At 41.2% G+C, this 16,258-nt stretch overlaps 1 protein-coding gene across 1 annotated transcript in view; it reads left to right on the forward strand.

The window, feature by feature from the left end:
- The first annotated feature begins 2,494 nt into the window (after window positions 1-2,494).
- LOC128511834 (neuronal tyrosine-phosphorylated phosphoinositide-3-kinase adapter 1) overlaps window positions 2,495-16,258 on the forward strand; it is a 39,472-nt gene continuing 25,708 nt past the window's right edge. Inside the window, exon 1 of the mRNA XM_053484830.1 lies at window positions 2,495-2,567. The gene's annotated coding sequence lies outside the window, so the exon portion shown is untranslated. The remainder of the gene's footprint in view (window positions 2,568-16,258) is intronic.

A 16,258-nucleotide genomic window follows, 5' to 3' on the forward strand; every position in this document is an offset into this window, starting at 1 on the left:
TTGTTTGAACTACATAATAATCAGATGCAAAAGGTTACCTTAATTTTTTAAGTAGATCAGGCTGGATGTTTTTATCAGTGTGGACACACTTTGTAAAAAATCAAGAATTACTTAAAATTAATTAACTATATAAAATTATCACATATAAAGGTAATCATGCAAAAATAATCTATGAAATGTGTATTTTTCTCATTGCAAATTTTTATATATGTTTGATAATTTTTTATATATTTTTACATATATGTGTGTGTATATATATATATATATATATATATATATATATATATATATATATATATATCATTTCGGACAGATCTGGTAAAAATTCCAACAAATCAAAAAGTGAAATTACTTTTACTTTATAAAACATGTTCTAAAATAGTTTTGTGGTAAACATGAGTATTAAATAAGTTAAAATTAAGTTAAAAAGCAAATATAAGCAGAAAATTATGTGACAGGTGTATTATTGCATCATAAAGTGTAACTAAAATGCAAATATAGATTCTGTAACACAATGCAATAGGGGTGAATGTGTACCTTAACTATGACTATGAGAAACAAAATAAGGAAAAGAAATCCAGAAAATCACATTGTAGGATTTTTAAAGAATTTATTTGCAAATTATGGTGGAAAATAAGTATTTGGTCAAAAACCAAATTTTATCTCAATACTTTGTTATATACCCTTTGTTAGCAGACAGAGGTCAAATGTTTTCTGAAAGTCTTCACAAGGTTTTCACACACTGTTGCTGGTATATTGGCCCATTCCAATGGCCCATCACTGTCTTGCTGAAAGACCCAGACCTGTTTCATCTTCAATGCCCTTGCTGATGGAAGGAGGTTTTCACTCAAAAACTCACGATACATGGCCCCATTCATTCTTTTCTTTACATGGATCAGTCGTCCTGGTCACTTTGCAGAAAAACAGCCCTAAAGCATGATGTTTCCACCCCCATGCTTCACAGTAGGTATGATGTTCTTTGGATGTAACTCAGCTTTCTTTCTCCTCCAAACACGAAGTTCTATTTTGGTTTCATCTGACCATATGACATTTTCCCAATCCTCTTCTGGATCATCCAAATGTTCTCTAGCATACTTCAGACAGGCCTGGACATCCCTGGCGGCGCAGTGTGTTACTGATGGTAGCCTTTGTTACTTTTGGTCCCAGCTCGCCGCATTCACTAGGGCCCCTCGTGTGGTTCTGGGATTTTGGCTCACGGTTTTTGTGATCATTTCGACCCCACGGCGTGAGCTCTTGCGTGGAGCCCCAGATCGAGAGAGATTATCAGTGGTCTTGTATGTCTTCTATTTTCTAATAATTGCTCCCACAGCTGATTTCTTCACACTAAGCTGCTTACCTACTCCAGATTCAGTCTTCCCAGCCTATATATATGCAGATTCAGTCTTCCCAGCCTGTATATATATATATACACCTCATATTAGCCTCGGTGCTGTGTTCGGGTGCAGGTTGAATGCATGTGCTGAATTATGCAGGTAGGCAGCATCTAGACACCTACATGAGTCATATTTCGGTTTATGAAAAAAAAAATAGATTTCCTGTTAATTACATTGAATAAATAAATTAATTAGCAATGTATACATACATAATATTTGGACCTCCAGGTCCTGGGATCGATTCCCACTTTGGGGTCTGTGTGTATGGAGGTTGCATGTTCTCCCCGTGCTTGGTGGGTTTCCTCTGAGTTTTCTCGTTTCCTCCCACAGTCCCAAAACATGCAGATTAGGCTAAGTGACGTTTCCAAATTGCCCATAGTGTGTGAATGCGCGTGTGAATGTTGACCACAGTCATACAAATGGTACAAAAGGTAATAAATACAATGGTGACTTTTTTTTTCTTGCTGCCTCCGCCACCTCACATTAGCCTTGGTGCTGTGTTCGACTGCAGGTTTAAGTCAAATGGACCTGCTGAATGATTCAGGTAGACAGCATCTAGACACCTACATGAGTCATATTTCGGTTTATGAAAAAAAAATAGATTTTTACAGTTAATTACATCGAATGAATGAATTAATTAGCAACATTTACGATTCCAGTAGATGAGGAGGGCGGGGTGGGGCGGGGGGCAATTAAGTGCGCGTGTGTGCGTGCGTGTGAGCGCGCGCCACTGACGAGAAAATAAAAATAGGATGTCTGACATCTCGGGGTGTCTAGACATGTCCTCTGAATGTGTATGAGAGAGAGAGAGAGAGAGAGAAAGCGCGTGCGTGCGTGCGTGCGTCCGTGTTTGTGTGATCAGAAAATATAGATAGTCCGTTTGATATCGCGGACTGTCCAGACACGTTCAGTGTGTGTGTGTGTGTGTGTGTGTCAGTGCGTGCGCGCGCGCGTCATCAGAGGTTGGGATTTTTTTTTTTTTCCCTCCTGCGCGCGCGCGCGGGCGCGTGCTTTCTCCCGACGCCTCGCGCTTGCTGCTGCTGCTGCTGCTGACCGGCTGATCCGCGCGGAGGAGAGCCTGTGTGACACCGGCGCGACGAGTCAGCGGCGTCAGTCAGCGCGCGCACGGACACCGGGCAGGATGGAGGAGACGAGGGCGGGATCGTGCACGAGGTGAGCCGCGGTGTGTACCTGTTTAGCACGAGAGCAGGAATAATTCGTAATAATAATAATAATAATGATGATAATGATAATGAAATGAAACGAATGACGGGGGGAACGAGACGTCTTGAGGAAGAAGAACTGCGACATTAACATTCGTGTGCATGTAAATTGTCGTTTCATCACCATCATCATTATCATCATCATCTTCATTCAAATGACGGAGACTGTTACAGATCAAAGAGTAATAGCGTAGATCTAACACGGGATTGTTTTTTTTTTCTACGCAGCGATCCTTTTTTTTTTTTTTTTTACCGGGAGTGTTGTTTACAAAACGCATCCGACCCCCCCCCCCACTACCCCCCCACCCCAACATACCTTCTGATTGTGTCTCTGATTGAAGCGCTGTATTATTATCATTAATAATAATCATAATCATAATAATAACAAAAATAATAATAATAATAATAATAATAATAATATAGTGTAAGTGTGTGTTTGTGAGAGAGAGAGAGAGAGAGAGAGAGAGCATCCCGCTTGCATGTGAGATTTATTTGGCCTGTGCGTTAAAGTGCGTCCCGGTGCATCATTTCATTAATCGCTTTTGATCCCCAGGACGCGGGTAAACGCAGCTCAGGGGACAGGTTCTGATCCTCGTTGTGGTGAAACTCGAGCGGCTCGGGGGTATTGATTTGTGTATTAATCTGCCTGCGCTTACAAACATCCGTGCGTGAGTGAGGGAGTGTGTGCGTGTCGGGGAGTTGCGGGATATAAAAACACGCGCATCCTTATTCTTTAAAAAATATATATTATTATCAGTAGTAGTAGTAGTAGTAGTAATGTTTTTCTTTTACTCATATTTATTTTTATTCACCACACGGGTGTTTTTTTTTGTTTGTTTTTTTTTAAATCAGCTGATCATTCCCGCGTCGAACCCCGCAGATCAGTGTAAACACACCGAGCCTCTGGCCGGTCAGGGGTTATTTATTTATTCATTCATTCATTTATTCATTCGAAAGGAAACGTGTGACGCGTCGCTCTTTTTCCCAAACGCGTCGGATAAAAAAAATGTTTATTTTTTGTTGTTCTTTTTGCGTTCGAACGCGTTTGATGCTTCTACTACGCGCTCCGAATGGGCGTTCCGTCGGCCATGTTCTGCTCGCGCGCCGTCTCGCCTGCGTGAAACGCGCGTCTCCTGGAGCCAGGGTTGCCAGATCGGAGACACCGTTTCAACCAAAATTCAACATGCAGCTCATCATTGTAAACGCTGGGGGAAAATAGCCCAAAAGAGGTGTATAATCAACGAACTAAGAGCGTCAACGGAATTAAATCTAATTATTTCTAATAGATATATGTTTATATAAATCAAGGTAGGCGACAAAGTGGTGATGTGGTTAGCACTGTCACCTTGCACCTCCAGGGTCTGGGTTTGATTCCCACCCGAGGGTATGTGTGCATAGAGTTTGCATGTTCTTCCCATGCTTGGTGGGTTTTCTCCGGGTAATCTGGTTTTCTCCCACAGTCCAAAGACTTGAAGATTAGGCTAACTGCCGTTCACCTCCAGGGTGTACCCCGCCTCACGCCATAGGTCTCCTGTGATAGGCTCCAGGCCCTCTGCACACGCAAACCTACATGCCATAAATCTTCTGTATTTTCTAGATTAGTAAACACTTTTAAATGACCAATCTGTTTGTTTTGGGGTTTTTTTTTTAGCTGGGGAAATAAAACCCATGACAACAACCCCAACAAATAGCAGAAAGTCTTAAAGTCAAATAGAGCTTGCATGAAATCGCTAAACAGCTTGACTGACGGACAGAGATGTTTCGGCTCTGACATGCCATCTGGCGAATGCCATTTTTAAATCCTCCAGATGTACATTAGATATGCAAGCATGTAAACAACTCTGCTCGAGTTGCAGCTGCGTACAAGCACATACACGTGGTGAAAGTGCACACTTACTCTCAAAGTTAATTAAAGGTACAACAGTGTACCCCAACAGTGAGCAAATTTTGTAAACACACTTTAGGTAACTGCTTCATCCTTCAGCCAGGGTTGTGATGATTCCAGAACAGTATTCATATGGGTGGAATACAGCATAAATAGGAACCCAATACATCACACGCACCATGACACTTTTTCACACTTATGTTGTGTTGCTTGTAATATTTATATATATATATATATATATATATATATATATATATATGTGTGTGTGTGTGTATATATATATATATATATATATATATATATATATATATATAGTAGTATATACAGTATATAAAATGTGAAAAATATATAACGTGTTTATATTATGACCTTACACTTCAGTGAAGCTGCTAATATTCTTGCCCTTTTTGTCCACTTAAGGTAATTTTGTGTACTTTTCAGATGACTACTTTGCATGTTATTTGCATTAAAAGTCCGGCAGTTTGGACAGATTTTAAACACCGATATATCTAAAATGTGCTTAGCCTAATGGCAAGGCTAGCTCTTAGATCCAAGCATTGACTAATGTGTGAACTTAAAAATCAGCTTATGGGATGCATTAGGAGCAGACACATGATAGTATTATGTAATCCATTTACAATATGCCAAATTATTAAATTTTAGCATTAAAAATGTATAAAGTAAAAGTAGAAGAAGTGAAAGTGCTATTAACAGACAATAATTTTTATATCTTTTAATTGAGTCCACAGCATAAATTGTTTGGTGTCTAGCATCGTTGCCTCTGACCTCCATGGTTAGGGGAGCAAATATTCAGCCTGTGTGTGTGTGGAGGTTGGATGTTTCCTTTAAGTAATCCTGTTTCCTCTACTGTTTAAAGACATGCATTGTAGGCTGACTGGCATGTCCAAATTGCCCGTACTGTATACAGTAATTGTGTGTGTACTTCTGAAGGGGTGCCGGAAGTTTGGTAAGCAGCAACATAACCTTCACTATGAAAATACCCACAGCCATGAAATGAAGTCATAGGTCATTGTGGGTAACTATTGCTCAGTGATATCCGCCATAACCAGCCATAACATTTTGACCATTAGCTTAATATTGAGTAGGTCCTCCATGTGCCAGCAAAACAATGATGTGCTGTGTGTTCTGTCACCTTTCTATCACAACCAGCATTAACCCTTTTATCAATGTGATCTACACTAGGTAGCGCTTTGTTGGATTGGACTACACGGGCCAGCATCCACTTCCCATGTGACATCAGTGAGCCTTGCCCACCCATCACACTGTTGACCAATTTTAATTCCTTGCACCACTTTTGTTCGGTTTTATCACCGCAGACCAGGAACATCCAGAAACAGAGTTCTTCTGACCCAGTATCTAGATGTCACAGTTTGGCCCTTTGCAAAGTCACTCAAATCCTTATGTTTGCCCATTTTTCCTGCTTCCAACACATCAAATTTAGGAACAAAATTGTTACTTGCTTTCTATTTTATCCCACCCATTTCAAGCTGCCAATGAGATAGTGAAACCCTAGCTACTGTGAGAAGAGCCAAATTATGATGGAAAGACAACTGGGTCAGAGCAACTCCAAAACTGCAGCTCTTCTAAGATGTTCCCGGTCCGCAGTGGTCAGGAGATCCCAAGAGTTGATCCAAGGAAGGAAAACTGGTGAACATAAAACATCACAAAATATGTGTTGAAATATTTAGAAAACACAGGAATATCTTCAAATATAACATAGCTTTTGCCTTATCCTCCATCCCTGTGGGTTCATGTAAACACAGAAGGAAAAATCCCCAATCTGGCATCAGACTGGATTTAGATTCTATTGGGTTTGGGATTTATCTGTCTTCCACATCAGTGTTTAAGACTTAGGCTGGAAATGAAATTAAAACTGGATTAAAATCATGCTGAACTGGCATCATGTAGAGAGGTGCGAGTGTGTGTGTGCATGTGTGTTTATGGATTGTCTTAAGACCAGTCCACTTATATCACAGACAAAGTTAACCGTTGATTTCTAAAGGCACATGCACACTGAATTCTGCAGTATCCTCACCTTCATCATTCTCTCTCTCTCTCTCTCTCTCTCTCTGTGTCTCTCTGTGCTCTTCCTCTTACACACAAGTAGCTCATTCACAACGACCCGCAGTGCTTTCGGTGTGATTAGTAGCTCGCTTGGAAGAGGAAGAGTGGGAGGAAGAATAAGAGAGTGGGCTGGATAGTGGAGGGATGCTGGGATCTGAGGTTTTTCAGGTGAATGTGTGTAAACAGGATGAGCGAAGAGACTCAGCAAGTGGAAGGTGTAGAGACAATCAGTAGGAGGTAAATAGGACGTAAAATGATAAAATGGTATAAAATACCCATACAGTAGTATGCGCAGACTAAATTAGGCCTGCATGCATGGAGTTTGCATGTTTTCTTCCTGTGCTTGGTGGGTTTCCTCCAGGTACTCTGGTTTCCTCCAACATGCAGATTATGCTAATTACTGTTTATTTATTATGTGCATTTACAATATTTGCTTGCGAACTCGCCTCCAGAATGCGAGTTTCTGCTGCATTCTTAATGATGCCCCCTGTTGGTGAAGGCTCTAAGCAACTGTTTTGGCTCCTGCTACTGCATTTCATTGGCTTTGTACAGGACATGCACTTTGCATAATGACAACAAGGTTTAATCTAATCTAATCTAATCTAATCTAATCTAAGACTATAATGTTAAAAATCCATAGCTACAACGGAGAGGGGTCGAAGAAATCCTGCCACCCCAAATACTTAGATAGTCAGTAGCTGCTTAGCCTGCAACTTTTGCAGGAACTCCCAAGTATGATTTCAGTCTCAATTAATCTGTCCGGTTTGCGCGCCGTCCTCAAATCTCGACTGTGATTGGAAAGAAGGTCTTACATAGCAAATCAGCTACATACACAAAAACATACTTAAATGTTTACAGCTACAGTGTATTTAATTACACTTTTCATTTTGGAATGTTTTTCTTTTAATTTAATACATTTTCCATACTTTATTATGCTCTGATCCAATATTTAATATAATATACCATGGCAAGTCAAGATTAAGCAATATTATTACTTGTCATTTGCACAAAACATGCTGTAATTAAAATGAAAATTAAGGGAGAGAGAGATAGAGAAGGAAAGAGAGAGAGAGAGATGCAGTTTAGACACTGACAGCTCATCTTTAAAGGCCCGGCTTCAGAGTCGGTCTGTCTTCTCACTGAGCATTGGAAATCCAAATTAAATTATTGAATTTTGTCATGTATGCAAGTTTTTCTCCAAACACTAAGAAAAAAGAAAAAGAAGGCTGAAAGGGAGAGATGGAGCGTGATTAGTGGTATAAGAAAGGCTGAGAGATAAATAGGAAGCCAGACAGAGAGAGAGAGAGAGCAGTGGATAACAAGTCACAATGGCTTTAGTATTGTAAACAGAGGAGTACAAAAGAGCAATCCAACATACAGATGTGGTTAGATTTGAAAATTGGACAAACCCACAATGCTGATTATCAGGCTAACCCAGAAGAATTTTTTCCGTGTTATACAGTACGTAGCGTGAGCAGGAAACAAGTCAAGGAAAATTTGGAGAGGTGGAGGTACGCTCTGGAAAGCAGAGGAATTAGCCGCAGCAAGACGGAATACATGTGTGTGAATGAGAGGAACCCAAGAGGAACGGTGAGGCTTTAGGAAGAAGAGGTAAAGAAGGTGCAGGACTTGAAGTACTTAGGGTCAACTGTCCAGAGCAACGGAGAGTGTGGAAAGGAGGTGAAGAGGCGGGTACAGGCAGGTTGGAATGGGTGGAGAAAAGTGTCAGGTGTGTTGTGCGATAAAAGAGTATCAGCAAGAATGAAAGGAAAGGTGTACCAGACAGTGGTGAGACCAGCGATGCTCTACGGCTTAGAGACAGTGGCAGTGAAGAAAAGACAGGAGGCAGAGTTGGAGGTAGCAGAGCTGAAGATGTTGAGGTTCTCCTTGGGAGTGACAAGGATGAATAGGATCAAGAATGAGGTTATCAGAGAGACAACTTATGTTACATGTTTTGGAGATAAAGTCAGAGAGGCCAGATTGAGGTGGTTTGGACATGTTCAGAGGAGAGATGGTGAAAGTATCGGTAGAAGGATGCTGAGGCTGGAACTGCCAGGCAGGAGATCTAGAGGAAGACCAAAGAGGCGATTTATGGATGCAGTGGGAGAGGACATGAAGTTAGTTGGTGTGAGAGAAGAGGATGCAGAGGATAGGGTTAGATGGAGGCAGATGATTCGCTGTGGCGACCCCTGAAAGGGAACAACCGAAAGACAGTACGTACCATGGTATTCTGATGGTACCTGTACCACATTATATAATACCATAGTATGTTTTACAGTGTTGTGCTACTTATTTGCTAATATAATACCTGTAGCAAACTAAGGTACATGGTTCTACCTTCATACATACTTTGATGCAATGTTTCAAATGGAATTGGGGGTAGCTCAGTAGTTAAGGCTTTGGCATACTGCTCAGAAGGTCCCAGGTTTGAACCCTAACACCACCAAGTTGTCCCTGTTGGGCCATTGAGCAATGCTCGCAGCTGTATAATGAATTTTAGAATGTAGTGAGGCGCTACCAAAGGGGCTACGCACACAGCTTGCCCTTGATCCACATACAATTCGCCCTTCCTGATTCCCGTTCTAGAGCGAAGAGGCTGGGTTTGGACATTGAACCCAGGCATGGCAGGCAAGAAGCATACTACCAAGCCAACAATTCACCAAAGCATGGTGGTACATACTGTAGTACTAGCATTCTACCCACTGTAGAGCCATGTTTCCTTCCCTGATACTCTATAAAGTCCCGTGGTAATACAGTAACTATATGGTATATTATGAAACATACTGTAAATTTCCTAACATTTCATTACCCCTTTTTTTAAATATATTTTTTAAAGTAACTTAGTTTATATTTTAAAACTATATACTCTTACCATTTTTGTATTATTTAATTTTTTACCAGAATTTTATCCATAGTTAATCAGCAAACATATAAGATTAGCTTGTTTTAGCTAACTGGTTCAAAAAGTTTTCAATAATCTGAAACTTGAACAAAATTTGTTCATTTTAATCTTTATTTTAAAGTCCTAAAAAATAACCTAAAAAAGAAACCTAGGAAAGTTGTGTTTGTTGTATAAGTATCAATGAACATGTGTAAATCGCGGTTTGCTAGCTAAACAATGCAAGATTGAAATTCTGCTAGTTAAACTCCACACACGTACTGTACATGTTTTAACAACAATCTAAAACTGAATCAGCCAGTCAGTCTGTGTGTAAAAATTTCTCTTTTAATAAAATAATTGAGGCTGCTAAAATTAGGATTTGGCTGGAACTTAAAATTTTAGCTAGCCAGAAAAAGACAGGATTGTTGGCAAACTAGCTCAAAAAAATGTACAAAAACAGTAACAATACTCAAATATGAACTCTGTAATCCACTCATCAACTCATATTTCCACAACAATAACAAATAGTTGTAGATAATAGCCTAGGCTTGACTTAGCTAAATATTAAATATACACGTCCTTAGTCACATTCACACATGAAGTCAAGCTTAAAATTGATGAAGGCAGCAGGTACAGCATGTGTTTTGCTTGAGGGCAGCTTTGTAGCATGCTAGAGACAGAGAACATGAATGTTTCAGAGAGAGCTGTAACCAAATATAAATGATAGAGAGCAAAAGAAAAGGCATTAAATATTAAATCTGTCGGTAGGTTTTGAATGTGATGCGCTAAGAGCACAGCAAAGTGTTGTCAGGCGGTGATGTAGTTGTGCTTGTGCTCGGATAAAACACCTCTATGTAGCGTATCATCTTACCTCAGTGACACAGAAAGTCATGCTGTTTTGGAAATACAGGATGTTGCTATGGTTAATGTATGGACTGAGGAATGTGTGTGACATAGTACATTTTCCAAACGTGCTCAATTCTTAGCACGTCGCCACAAAACTATTTATAATATCTTTGTGATATCACATTAAAAATTTATACCTGTAACGTATTATCAAAGTATTCAGTACAGGGCTCTGGTAGGCTACATGATATTTATCCATACGCAATCTAGATATTTTTGGGTTAGCATTTGTAGGCTAATTTTAGAACACTAGCTTGCTGCTCATCTACCAAACTAATTGAAGTTAGAAAGTTATACTGTATAAGTTTCTTGTGTGCTGTGGCTTCTGGCACCAGGACATTAGCAGCAGATCCTTTAAGTCCTGTTGTAAGGTGATGCCTCCATGGATCAGACTTGTTTGTCCAGCACACCCTACAGATGCTTGATCGGATTGAGATCTGGGGAATTTGGAGGCCACTTCATCTTGTTCCTCAATCCATTCCTGAAACACTTTTTTAAAAAAGGTTTTAAGATTAGGTCTGTTTACAAGCTCTGTTTTTTTTATCGTACGTCCTCCCTCAGATGCCTTCACACTGGCAGTAGAATTCTCTATGGATGGTCTAAGGACCGTCCTGAGGACAAATTCTCCATGCACAATGTCAAAACATTGGAGATGATTGCTGATGACTGTTGCTTTGTCTTAGGGTCGTACCCATACACCCAAGTTTTGTCACAGGTAATGAGTCTCAACATGACGGACAGGTCACACTGAAGCAGTTTTTGCCCACCTTGAGTCGATGTTTCTTCTGTTCCTGGGTTAGCAGCCTGAGGATCGAGGTTGAGCTTGTTGAAGTTCTTCTTAATCTCTTTTCTTCTTTCAGTGATGTTCTTCCACTCTTGATGCACATGTGCCATTCAAAACCCCTGAAACAACTTATTGCACCATAAACTATAAACTTGCCGATTCATGTCAAACATCTCTGTGGCAGATTTTCCCAGTTTCATGCAGAATTTCACATTCGCTTTTTGTTCTTACTTGTTGTCCTTGAGGAATTAGCTGACTCGGTAGAACACATGGTCAGTATAGCACTATTTACACAGCTCTAGATGTGACAATGTCTTTTGGCACACTGACTTATTAAGGTTGGTGCTCCCAGAGATGGTGTGTGAAGCCTTGTGCTGCCATCTGTTGATGTGTTACAAAACTAGTCTCTTAACTTTTTTGATACCACCTTGTATAATCCTGCTGTAATCAGGCCAAGGTCATTCCCATATGGAAATGCCTTTGCCATAAAGGTACTTAGTCTGCAATGTGTCATGTGTCAAAGTAGCATCAACATAAATGCCAGGACCCAAGATTTCCCAGTAAAACTTTGCCTAGAGGTTTTACTGGCTTGCATCCTTCCCATAGTGCATCCTGGTGCCATTTCTTCCCCAGGTAAGTGATGCACACGCTCACACCTGTCTACTTAATGTAAAAGTAAACAAGATTCATCAGACCAAGCCGACTTCTTCCATTACTCCATGGTCCAGTTCTGATGCCCACGTGCCCATTACAGCATAAGTACTCTGAACAGTCTGCAGCTGCACAGCCCCATACACAACAGGCTGAAATGCATTGTGTATTTCAAACAACTTTCATTGCCAGCACTGACTTTTTCAGCAATTTGTGCAACATTAGCTCTACTGTGAGATTGACTCAGATGAGCTAGCCTTGGGGACCCATGACCCTGCTCACAGGTAATGGCATATATTAGCAGTATGCTTGTGCTTTTAGCACTGTGATATTGTTCAAATAGTTTTGATATATTATAGTGCCACAAAATGTAATGTTTTAGATCCAGACAACTTATGTTATGTTATCTTGCGCAGGGTGTTCAAGTCAAACCGAGACTTGTGGTGACATAAATGGGTTAACATAGATAGGATAAAAGAGGGTACAGTATGTTTACCTCAACTGTATCTGTTTTTTTTTTGGTCATCACTACAGGGGCGTCTGTAGCAGTATTACTAGTATAATACTGTATTAATAATTAAACCCCCTGAAATGGCAAGAAACAGAAAGAGGGCTAGTGGTTAGCACTGTCGCCATGCACCTACAGCTTCCGGGTTCGATTCCCGCCTTGGGTTTATGTGCATGGAGTTTGCATGTTCTCCCCATGCTTGGCGGGTTTCCTACCACAGTCCTAAAACACGCAGATTAGTCTTACTGGCTTTTCCAAATTGCCCGTAGCGTGTGTATAGCCTGCAAGTTCAGGGTGTACCCTGCTTTGTGCGCTACGTGTCCTGGGAGAGGCTCCACGCCCCTCACAACCCTGAATACAGGATAAAACCACGAGTGAGCGTGAAACAAAAAGAAAATCACGCAGGATCTGAGCTGTATTTCTGCTGGAAGCTTAACACACATTTTTGGCGACCATCGCATGAAGTCTTTAAGACTCTGTGTGTTCTGGTTTCCTGGGAACATGACAAGCAGCCTTTTTTCTTTTATTAGCACCAAATACATAAAGAGTATGACACCGGCAAGTAATTGCTGTGGTATAAAAGAACACATGGGTACATGCTGTAATAGGAAATCAATCACATTCAGTGTGATTGTCCCCACAGGGTAATTTACCGCCCAAAAAATCCCATAGCCTTAACATTGAGACCAGCTCGGACATTGAGATGATTTCTAGTGCAGAGCAAGAGTTTTGTAGAAATATAAAACGTACCACAGTTGAAGAGGCTTGCAAGTTTTGTCAGAACATAACCTGCAAACGGGTTCCCCAGGGGCGCAAGAGGTGCCCAAATTTGCCCCATTATAATATAATGGTGAAGGTACTCCCCACTGAAACAGGAAGTGCTTACAGCTTACATTCTCTGCTGTGGTAACTTCCACAAAAACCTTTTGAAACTGTGGATCTCATTGTCATAGAGACATGGTCAAGACAAGTCATTTTACTCAGGCAACCAATCAGGCTCTCAGGATCATTGTGAAGCTGTCGAGCCACGCCCAAGCAACCACTCTAGAGCACCTTAGCGACTGATCCTGTAGACTGTTATTATTAAGGGTCCAGAGGCGCGAGTTTTGCTACGGCGAGCCAGCCGCGTGACTGACCCTGGCCTGGCCTATGTCTTTAAAATAGAAGCAAATAGCTCGGGCTAGCTAACTGGCTAATGTTGTTTATGCACCTGAACGCAAAGACTTGATAATTATGACTTCCCAAGTGGGGAAGCGTTCTAGTGCGTTAATATTTGTGTGTGCATGTGTAGAGGTTGATAAATAGGCTAGACCTCTTCCCCGCCTCGAGCTCCTTGATTTATTTTTCCCCACTGTCATCTCTACGTGCGCTTGTCCTTATCCAAACTTTGCACTCGTTCACACACGCGCACACGCATGAACACGCACGTTCACCCTCTTGCAGTGTAGAAAGTAATAATCAAAGCACCAATATAAGCTGTATTTAGTGTAGTGCTGCACAAAAAAGTGTATCTTGTTGAGTGTTTACAAGTGTTTTTTTTAGTCACCTACTCTTTATTCTTCGACCATGCTTCATTCTCGCTATCTATCTCTTGCTCTCATTCACGCACGCACGCACGCACACACACGCACACTCTAATGCATGCTTAATCAAAAGGGGATGCCGCTAGGGTGCGGATGCCCCATCGGAGGAAAATTTGCAGCTGCGTGTGAAGATGAGGCTGCCCGTCGGGTGTAGCGCATTCTAAGTATTGCTCACCAAAATCACTAAATTACATACATTTAATTGATCGTGCATGCGTGGTTGTGAATTTTGTGGTTGTGCGTGCAGAAACCTGTAATGCATGCATGACCGTACAGTACAGATGTGCGCGTGTGTATTCCAGGTTTTGTGTTTCCATAGGTATAATCATGTGCATGCGCACATGTGTACGGTGCTTTAACGTGTGTTGCTGCGTGTGCATGGCATGCGGCGAGTCGCCTCGTTTACTGCTGAGTCCCGTGAATAATGGCCAAGGACGGAGTAGGAAGAGAAGAGAAGGAGGGGCGGTGCGAAAGGAAAAGAAAGGTCAATGAGTGCTTCTGTGCATCTGTGCATGCAGAGAGAGACTGAAAGGAGGCGATGGAGAGAGGAAAAGAGCGATGGAGGACAGGTGGAGGGCTCTATATTTTGTCAGCTTGCAGAATCAGACACAAAGTGGATAATCCACGGTGAAGCCACAGCCATTGTTACTGGACCTGGGAGAAGTGGGTTTGAGGTCAGAGCTCATCTCTACCTGCCGGTGTGCTGCAGTATCCTATATTTACAATGTGCTTGTGTGTGTGTGTGTGTGTGTGCATGTGTGCAGGTGGAGTAGAGCGTTATTCCAAGCGCACACACTCTCTCTCTCTCTCACACACACACACACACACACACCCTCCCACACACATACCACACTGCTACTAATTAGCTAAGTGTGGTGTAACTGGACCCATGGTGTGTATATATTAGCACCTTTTCGCTGGACAGTATGGCAGAGCATGCTATTTTAGCATGGTTTATACCGTAACTCACCGCGCTGAATAAAGTTGCCAACTCTTTACTCAGAATGTGGTTTTCTTTCTTCCTGCTAATTTGCATGCTCATGTAAAAGTCATAATCATTTGCATATCACAGCGTTACAAGAGGAAAGGGGGATTTTTGTGTTGGTGTTTTGAATAGAATAGAATTGAATATGCATTTTTTTTTTTCAAAAAAGTTTTTTTTTATAAAATTCAATGCTTTAGAACTGACGTATAATAGATGAGCTTTATGAGAAAAGAATAGACTAGACATAATCAAGCTTTATCAAAATAGAATATAACAGCGCTTGTCTCCAGTGGATAGTACTGGGGACTCACACCTTCAGGCTCCGGGGTTCGATTCCTGCCTCGGGGTCTGTGTTCATTGAGTTTGCATGTTCTCCCCGTGCTTGGTGGGTTTATTCCGGGTACTGCGGTTTCCTCCACAGTTCAAAGACATGCAGTTTAGGCTGATTGGAATTTCCAAAATGCATGTAGTACGTGAATGACGGAGTGTGTTCAAGTGTGCGTGCTTGTGCCCTGTCATGGATCGGCACCTGTCCTGGGTGTGTCCAGAGTCCCCTGGGGTGGGATTTAGGCCCCCCGCAGCTTTGTAAAGTAGAGTTTAAGCACAATGCAATAAGGCATGCAAACCTCCTGAACTGTTTACTTGATCATATGATCCAGTGCGCAATATATATATAACGGTACAAGAAATAAATCACAGTCAACGACTACAAAAACGCGACGAAATTTAATAGAATTTAATCAGAATATAATAGAATAAAGAACAGAATGTAACAGAGCTTTACATAGCAAATAAAGTAGCGTAGAGCAGTATCAGAATAAACCTGAATAGATTTGAATAAAGTTTTTTTTCAGAATTTTATAGAATAGAATTATAAGGAAGAGAATTAGAAGAAAAAATTTTAGTAGAGAAATAGAATGAAATAGAATTTTCTTATTTACTGAAGTCATCTGAGGATAAAAATTCATGTGTGTGTGAGTGTGTGAGTGTGTGTGCAGGTTTTCCTTCCAGCCAAGCAGATGTCACACCTGATTCCACTAAAAGCCAAGAACAACTAATTAAACAGGTGGAATCAGGTGTGGCTTCTGCTTGGTTGGACAGAAAGCCAGCACACACACACTCACACACACACACACACACACACTTTACTCCCTTTTTGGAGAAGATTGGACACCCCTGTGGTAAATATTAGGGAAATACGCAGGAATAGAACATACATTAGTGCATTAGTGCTCCATTAACCTGGAGCATTTCTTCAGACTAACAGGTACTAGGATAAGGCAGTGGATTTGAAAGATCCGAGCGTTTCAGCTCGGTCGGTGTCCTCAGTGTCCCTTACAACATGTACCGCGCAGGAGCCAGAGTGCAGCTGG

This window comes from Clarias gariepinus, chromosome 24 (assembly GCF_024256425.1).
Source record: "Clarias gariepinus isolate MV-2021 ecotype Netherlands chromosome 24, CGAR_prim_01v2, whole genome shotgun sequence".
Taxonomy (NCBI): domain Eukaryota; kingdom Metazoa; phylum Chordata; class Actinopteri; order Siluriformes; family Clariidae; genus Clarias; species Clarias gariepinus.